Here is a 9,905-nt window from a genome sequence, read left to right as displayed (position 1 = left end):
CTTAAATTGTCTTTGCCTTAATTTTTCTTTCAAAAAATACAATACTCTTATTACTGTTTTTATTATAAAAGTAGTATCTATTGCAAATTTAAACATTTTTATTTGCTCTAAGAATTCTAAGAACTTTGATAGTATAATATAAATCTCTCCAAGACAGTAAAAAGAGGCAGGATTTCCCAAACTAATCTGAATGTGGAATTTTTTAATGTAATGAATCTAATATGTCATTTAATCATGTCCCATGTAATAATTATTTAAGGGGTTGGAGATGTGGCTTAGTGGTAGAATACTTGCCTGGTATGTGTGAGGCCCTGGGTTTCATCCCTAGCACTGTCAAAAAAAAAAAAAATACAGTGTTTCTATGTAGTAAGTCTTATAAATGTACATAATAGTTCAAAAATCATTTTGCTTTTCCCTTTTGCTGTTCTGAGTTTGAAATTATTCATCCCAGGACATTTATTAAACATCTGTTGTGAGCCAGGCCCTTATTCTGCACAGGTTACAAAACAGGCAACAGGCAATAACCTTTTTTTATGTATGTCCTGTTTGAGTGCAGGGCAGAGTAGCACCTTGTGGACTATTGGAATGATTTGGGATTTTCAGTAGGATGATAGGGGAGCCAAAAGGAGGTTTAGATCAGAGTAAGGATGCAATTTGTCACGTTTTAAAATGGGCATGTTATCTGCCATGTTAACAATATAAGGGGGCAAGGACATGGAAGATAAGGTAGGGAAAGGCAGAGTACCACTGGGGCTGGGGATGTGGCTCAAGCGGTAGCGCGTTCGCCTGGCATGCGCGGGGAGCTGGGTTCCATCCTCAGCACCACATACAAACAAAGATGTTGTGTCCGCCGAAAACTAAAAAAATAAATATTAAAATTCTCTCTTTTAAAAAAAAAGCAGAGTAGGAGGACATGGTCTACTATGGCAAGACAAGGGGAAACTCAGGACTAAGCATGTTGTTCAAATTCACTGTTTTCTTACTGATTTTCTGTTTGCACAATCTGTTCATTTGGGAGAGTATGGTGTTGAAGTCTTTTAATATTGTATTGCTGTTTATTTGTCCTGCAATTCTAGTAATATTTGATTTATACATTTAGGTGCTCTAATGTAAAATTTACAATTATCATGTCCTCTTTATTAATCGACTCCTTTAGCATCATATAATGATATTTATTGCTTTTGCAATAGCTTTTGACTTGAAATCTATTTCATTAGATATAACTATTGCCTCACATACTCTCTTGGTTGCCATTTGCATGGTGTATGCTGAAGGTAGATCTTTTTTTATTAAAGCAATACAGTTATACATAGCAGTTGGGTTCATCCTGTCATACATACATAATATTCAATTTCATTTCATGATCCCCCTGTTCCTTCCCATCCTCCCTCCCCTCCCTCCATTCTCCTTCCTCTACTCTGCTAGACTTAATTTCACTCATCTATTTATTTTTTATTGGTTCTCTGTACTTACACATATATGTCGAATTCCCTGTGGTACATTTGTATATGCACATAACATGATTTTTTAAAAGAGAGAAGTAGCTTTTATTTTAGACCCAACAAATATCAAGCATTTTCATATCTTTATGTTCACACTACAAGATTGTTTTTACAAGCCATGTGTTATGAATACAAACAACTTAAGGCTTATGGTTTAAAATGGTAGTCCAAATATATTTGATAGAAACAAATAAAATTGAGATGAACACAGGTATTTGCCTCTAAGACTATATACATATCAACTATGCCATATTTAACATTTTGTTAAATAATATTAAAGTAATGATTGTGAAATGAAAATAAAACAAATTACTATTATTTTCTCAAAACCATAATGATTATATTCTCATAACATGATTTTTTAACAATTCATTCTGCATTACCTTCCCTTTTTTCCCACTTTTTTTTCTTTTCTAGTGGTGTTGGGGATTGAACCCAGGGCCTTGTGCATGCAAGGCAAGCACTCTACCAACTGAGGTGTATCCCCAGCCCTGCCTCCCCTTTTCTATCCTTCTACTCTAATTCTAGATCTCCTTCTACTATATCACTGATCTTCCCTCTGTCCATATGATATCCTGTTCTTCCCTCCTTTATTTTTTTTAAATTTATTTTTTAGTTGTAGTTGGACACAATACTTTATTCATTTATTTTTATGTGGTGCTGAGGATCGAACCTAGGGTCTTGCATGTGCAAGGTGAGCACTCTACTGCTGAGCCACAACCCTAGCTCTTCCCTCCTTTATTTTACTGTAGCTTCCACATGTGAGAGAAAGCATTCAACCTTTGAATTTCTGAGCCTGGCTTATTTCACTTAGCATGATAACCTTCAGTCCCATCCATTTACAAGCAAATTCCATAATTTCATTCTTTATAGTCGAGTAGAGCTCCGTGGTGTATATAATGGCAGTTTCTTAAATCATTAATCTATTGACAGACATCTGAGTTGATTCCATAATTTAGCTATTGTGAATTGTGATGCTATAAACATTGAGATGGCTGTATTGTTATAGTATGATGATTTCAGTTCATTTGGAAAAATACCAAGGAATGGGATAGCTGAACCATATGGTGATTTTATGCCTAGTTTTTTGAGGAATCTCTACACTGCTTTCCAGAGTGCTTGTGCTAGTCTGCAGTTCCACCAGCAATGTACAAGTGTACCTTTTCTCCCACATCCTCACCAGCATTTATTATTGTTTGTATTCTTTATCATTGCCATTATAACTATAGTGAGATGAAATCTCAATTCAGTTTTGACTTGCATTTCCATAATTGCTAAGGATGTTGAACATTTTTAATGTATTTGTTGGCTATTTGTGTTTGTTTTCACTAGTTTCTGTTTATTACTTTTGTTCATATATTGATTGGGTTATTTGTTTTTTGGTGTTGAGTTTTTTGAGTTCTTTATATATTCTGGATATTAATCACCTGTCAGAGGAACAGCTAGTAAAGATCTTCCATTATTTAGGCTCTCTTCACATTCTTGTCTTCTTTGCTTGCAAAACCTTTTTAATTTGATGCTGTCCCACTTATATATTCTTGGTTTTATTTCTTCCACCTAAGGGGTCTTATTAAGGAAGTCAGAGCCAGCAACAATATGATAAAGTGTTGACCTATGTTCTCTTCTAGCAGTTGCAAGGTTTGTGGTCTAATTTCTAAGTCTTTGATCCATTTTGACTTGACTTTTGTACAGTGAGAGATACGGACCTAATTTCATTTCTTATATATAGCCATACAGTTTTTCCAGCACCATTTGTAAAAAGGCTGTCTTTTCTCCAAAATATATTTTTGTCACCTTTGTCAAGTATTATCTGTAAGTATGTGGGTTTGTTTCTCAGTCTTATATATTCTATTCCATTGGTGTTCATGTATATTACAGTGCCAATACCACACTGCTTTTATTACTACAGCTCTGTAGTATTATTTGAGATTAGGTATTGTGGTGCCTGCTGCTTCACTCTTCTTGCTCAGGATTGCTTTGGCTATTCTGGATCTCTTATTATTCCAAATGAATTTTAGGACTGTTTTTTTTCTGTGAAGCATGTCGTTGGTATTTTGATGGGAATTGTATTGAATCTGTATAGCACTTTTGGTAGTATGGCCATTTTGACAATATTAATTCTGCCTATCCAAGAATATGGAGGAATGAATATCTTCCCATCTTCTAAGGTCTTCTTCAATGTCTTTCTTCAGTATTCTGTTATTTTCATTGTAGATCTCTTTTACCTCCTTGGTTAGATTAATTCCCAAGTGTTTTATTTTTTAGAGGTTATTGTGAATGGGATGATTTTCCTAATTTCTTCCTCAGCTTAATTACTGTGGGAGTGTATGAAAGCTATTAATTTCTGGGTGTTGATCTTGTAACCTGCTACTTTGATGAACTCATTTATAGGTGCTAGAAGTCTTCTGGTGGAGATTTTGGGGTTTTTTGGGGGGAGGGGGACGGTCTTCTAGATATATGATAATGTCATCAGCAAACTCAGATAGTGTGACTTCTTTTCCTATTTGAATCACTTTGATTTCCTTCTCTTGCCTGATGCTCTAGCTAGAATTTCAAGGACTATGTTGAATAGAAGTTTTGAGAGTGGACATCCTTGCCTCTTTCCTGATTTTAGAGGAAACACTTCTAGTATTTCTCCATTCGGTATGATGTTGGCTTTGGATTTGTCATAAATAGACTTTATGATGTTGAGGTGCATTCCTTTCATCCATAGCTTTTCAAGCATTTTTAACATGAATGTGTGGTGGATTTTATTAAAGGCCTTTTCAACATTCATTGAGATGATCATGTAATTCTTGTCCTTAATTCTGTTAAAGTGGTAAATTACATTTATTGATTTCATGTATGTTGAACCAACGTAACATCCCTGGAATAAGACACACTTGATAATAGTGTATTATCTTTTTGATTGTTTTTTTTTAATTCAGTTAGGCAAATATTCTATTTACCTGTGACCTATTTTGGAAAAAGTTTCATGAGCTGCTGAGAAGAAGGTAAATCCAGTTGTTTCTGGGATGAAATATTCTGTAGAGTCTGTTAGATCTATTTGATTTATGATATTATTTAGGTTGGAAATACCTGTATTATATGTTTTGGTGGCCTGTCTATTGGTGTAAGGGTGTGTTGACATCACCCAGTAATATCTTGTTGGGGTCTAGCTGAGATTTAATGTCATGGAGTATTTTTTAATGTAATTGGGTGCACTGACATTTGGAACATAAATATTTATTATCATCATATCTTCTCTCTGTGCCTGTTGCAACCACACTGAACCAGGCATACTCTGGATTACACAACAGGTAACTGCTAGCACAGACAGGCAACTTCCTTTATCAATTCCCAGTCTCCAGCCTCTGCTTGTAGCTGTGTGGCCACTCAAAAATGGTTCACACCCTTTTGGCTGAACAATTTTAGTCACTTTTAACACAATAACTTCCTCCGCCATCTCTGTGTCAGTTAAGGCTCACCCTTGCTCTCTATTCCACAGGTTCCCCCAAGCCAATTTTCTTTGCCATGCTTTCCTCTCTCTCTCCCTCTCTGCCTGTGCTGCCTTCCCCTCAGCAGCAGGCTGACATTTTACATAGTAAAATGACAGCAGAATGCATTTCAATTCATAGTACACATATAGAGCACAATCTTTCATGTCTCTGGTTGTACACAAAGTAGAGTCGCACTATTCGTGTCTTCACACATGTACTTGGGGTAATTATGTCCATCTCATTCCACCATCTTTCCGACCCCCTGACCTGTCCCTTCCCTCCCTCCCCTTTACCCTATCTAAAGTTCCTCCATTCCTCCCATGCTCCCCCTCCCACCCCACTATGGATCAGCATCCTCATATCAGAGAAAACATTCAGCATTTGGTTTTGGGGGATTGGCTAACTTCACTTAGCATAATATTCTCCAACTCCATCCATTTACCTGCAAATGCCATGATTTTATTCTCTCTTAATGCTGAGTAATATTCAATAAGTAATAAAACCACAGTTTCTTTATCCATTCATCTACTGAAGGGCACCTATTTGTTGATTAATTGTATATCCTCTTCTGAGAAGTATCTGTTAAGTTCCTTGGCCCATTTATTGATTGGGTTGTTTGTTTGTTTGTTTGTTTGGTATTTTGTTTTTTTGAGTTCTTTATATATCCTAGAGATTAGTGCTCTATCTGAAGTGCATGAGGTAAAAATTTTCTCCCATTATGTAGGCTCTCTATTCACATCACTGATTGTTTCTTTTACTGAGAAGGAACTTTTTAGTTTGATTCCGTCTCATATATTGATTCTTGGTTTTAATTCTTGCGCTGTAGGAGTCTTATTAAGGAAGTCAGGGCCTAATCCCACATGATGAAGATTTGGGCCTACTTTTTCTTCTATTAGGTACAGGATCTCTGGTTTAATTCCTAGGTCCTTGATCACTTGGAGTTAAGTTTTGTGCATGGTGAGAGATAGGGGTTTAATTTCATTTTGTTGCATATGGATTTCCAGTTTTCCCAGCACCATTTGTGGAAGAGGCTATCTTTTCTCCAATACGTGTTTTTGGCACCTTTATCTAATATAAGATAATTGTAATTATGTGGGTTAGTCTCTGTGTCCTCTATTTTGTACCGTAGGTCTACCAGCCTGTTTTGGTGGCAATACCATACTGTTTTTGTTACTATGGCTCTGTAATATAGTTTAAGGTCTGGTATAGTGATACCACCTGCTTCACTCTTCTTGGTAAGGATTGCTTTAAATATTCTGGGTCTCTTATTTCTCCAGATGAATTTCATTATTGTTTTTTCTATTTCTATGAGGGATGTCATTGGGATTTTGATTGGAATTGCTTTAAATCTGTATACTATTTTTGCTAGTATGATCATTTTGACAATATTAATTCTGCATATCCAAGAACAAGGGAGATCTTCCCATCTTCTGAGGTCTTGTTTTATTGCTTTCTGTAGTGTTCTGTAGTTTTTATTGTAATGGCCTTTTTCCTCTTTCACTAAGTTGATTCCCAAGTTTTTTTTTTTTTTTTGAAGCTATTGTAAATGGGGTAGCTTTCCTAGTTTGTCTTTCAGAGGATTTCTCACTGATGTACTGAAATGCCTTTGATTTATTGGTGTTGATATTATATCCTGCTACTTTGTTGAACTTATTTGTTCTATAAATTTTCTGGTGTATTTTTTGGATATTACAGGTATAGAATCATCAGCAAATAGTGATAATTTGAGTTCTGCTTTTCCTATCCATATCCCTTTAATTTCTTTCCTCTGCCTGATTGCTCTGACTAGTGTTTCAAGGACTATGTTGAATAGAAGTGGTGAGAGAGGGCATCCCTGCCTTGTTCCAGTTTTTAGAGGGAATGCTTTTAATTTTTCTCCATTTAGAATGATGTTGGCCTGGGGCTTCTGTCACCTTCTACTCTATTGCCAATTTTCTTTTTTTACTTGCATTATGTTTTGAGATTCATGCATGGTAGATGCTTGTAATTATAGTCAGCCCATTTTAACTCATTCTGTATAATATCCTGTGACATGAAAAGAACTCTACCCTTTAGACTATTACCTGTAGAAGGACATTTATATTGCTTCTGGGGTTTTATCTATTCTAAATAAAGCTGCTATCTCAGTACACGTGTGCAAGTTTCTCAAAGGAACATACCCTGTTGTTAAACAGGTGGTCAAAGAGTAAGTGAACATAACTTGTTATGATACAATGCCAATTTCCCAAAGTCATCATACCATTGTCCTATAACCTCAGTAACAGGCAATATAAGCAGCCTTTTAATTTTTTGCCAACTCAGTGGATGAGACATTACATCCTATTGTTTTATTGTATTTCCCTGATAGCCAATGAGACTGAAGACTTTTTCATGTGTTTATCAATTGTCTTCCTTTTTTTGGGGGGGGGGACAGGGCCTCCACTATTGATCACTTTCTCTCCAGAATCCAAGGTCAAGCCTGGTGCATACACAATTCTCAGAATACATGAATGTGTAAATTCTGAAAACAATAGAAATGGACATTATCACTTCTATGAAGGCTGTTTTTTAATATTAATAACTTTAGAAATTATATTGAATGCTGAAAAGTTGTCTTTTCTATGGAATTTCTGCTAATAGATTTGTTTATTCCTTATATATTCTGTATGCTAATATTTTATGAGATATACATATGGAAAATACTTTCTGGCAATTTGAGAATTGTATTTTCACTTTGATATGATGTATTTTGATGAGTTGAAATAGTTCTTTAGGGGCTGGGTTTGTGGCTCAGTGGTAGAGCGCTTGCCTAGCATATGTGAGGTACTGGGTTTGATCCTCAGAACCACATATAAATAAATAATGGTATTGTGTTAATGTACAGCTAAAAATATGTTTACAAAAGAAATAGTTCTTTTAATATGGTGCTGTTTTGCAATCATTTCCTTTATGTTAGTGTTTTTGGAGTCTAAGAAATCCTTTTCAATGGTAATCCCAGTGGCTTGGGAGATTGACACAGGAGGATCTCGAGTTCAAAGCCAGCCTCAGCAAAAGTGAGGCACTAAGCATCTCAGTGAGAGCCTGTCTCTAAATAAAACTCAAAAGAGGGCTGGGGATGTGGCTCAGGGGTCGAGTGCCCCTGAGTTCAATCCCCAGTACCCACCCCCCAAAAAAAGAAATCCTTTTCTACCTCAAAGTCATAAACGAACTCTACTATATTGTCTTCTATAAGTTTTGTAGTTTAGCCTTTCACATTTAAATCATTAAGCTACTTGAAAATTACTTTGTAGTATAAGGTAGAGTCCAATTTCATTTTTTCATATTATGTAAATACATAATTTTCCATTCATGAACTTTGAACTGAACTTCTGTGCCTAAAGGCAGTTCTAGGAATGCAGAAAAGCAAATAGTTGCCATAAATTCCAAGAAGCAATAAATTCCAAGGAGCTAACCCAGATTTTGAACAATGACCACCTTGCCCTGGAAGCCGGCCAACCATAAAAAAGCATAGGAATGTTGAAAAAGATAAACTGTGTGAGAATCCATTCTCTGAGTCAGCTGCCTTGCCCTCTAGTATTTTTCCATTCTTGAGCTTTGCCTCACTTTAAATTTTGCTCTCTTCAGTTCTTCCAACTATGGTAGTTTAGATAAAATTGATTGCTTCACCTCTAGCTAGTCTCAGTTTCTGTTTTGAGGTGAGTTGATTGCTTCTTGACTCATTGCTAATGATATCATTATCTATAGACATTGTCCATGTAAAATTTTTATATTGTCCTATAGATTTAGTGTAATTCTGATGTGGTGCTGTCAAAAGGTATATTTGTTTTGTGGAATTTGCCAGATAATTTTAAAGTTTGTGTGGAGTTGTAATGACCAAGAATAAAACCAAAGTAATTTAGACCAGGAGTGTGATAAAGGCACAGAACATAATCAATGAAAAAGTCATACTGCCCAGTACCACTTAGTGACAGTCTTTCCTTTCCTTTCTCTCATTAAGTGTCTGATTTGTTTCCAGTCTGTCTCTCTTGTTTCATTAACAATTTTAGGGGAATGGACATCTAAAAGAAATTGAGTGTTCCAAGTCATGAACATTGATTTATGTCTTCATTACTAGCTCTTCTTTAATAGATTTCAATAGAGTTCTATAATTGTCTACATAAAATACATATATATAGTTTATTTATTCCTAGATATTCGATAGTTTTAGATGCCATATTAAAGTGATATCCTTTAAAGTTATATGTGTGTTGGTTGTTGGTGCATAGAAATGCAATTGATTTCTATATAATGATGAGTCAGCAACCTTATAATAATGTTTATTAATTTTAATAATTAATCTCTATTTTATAAGATTTTACATAGACAATAATATATCCATATAATGAAAACTTCTTCTTTCTTCCCAGTATGTATATCTCCACTACATGTTTTTATTAGTGCATTATAGTTATACATAATAATGTTCATTTTGACATTCATATAAATGAATATGTTATAATTTGATCTATTTAAATTCCCAGTTTTTCCCTTTTCCTGCCCTCTTCTTTTTTTCCTGGCCCCCTTCCTTTATTGCTCTGACTTCTGTTTATTTATTTATTGTCTTTTTAATTGGTGCATTTTAGTTATATGAAACCACGGGGTTCATTGTGATATATTTACACACGTCCATAGCACAGTTTGCTCAATTTCATTTCACAGTTCCTCCTTTTCTCCATCTTTCCTTCCTTTCCCTTGACCCCCTACTTGTACTTCAGTCTTATTTCTCCTTTTTCTTCTCCTTAGTCTAGGAGATTGAACTCAAGGATGCTTTACTACTGAGCTACAGCCTCAGTCCTTTTGTTTTTTTTATTTTGAGACTGGGTTTCGCTAAGTTGTTGAGGCAGACCTAAAGTTGGGATCCTCATGCCTTAGCCCCCTGAGTTGCTGGGATCATAAGTGTGCATCA

The sequence above is a fragment of the Spermophilus citellus genome (assembly GCF_964194105.1).
Source record: "Spermophilus citellus genome assembly, chromosome: X".
Classification (NCBI taxonomy): Eukaryota; Metazoa; Chordata; class Mammalia; order Rodentia; family Sciuridae; genus Spermophilus; species Spermophilus citellus.
The sequence above is the reverse complement of the archived record's forward strand: the minus strand, read 5'-3'. Positions refer to the sequence as shown.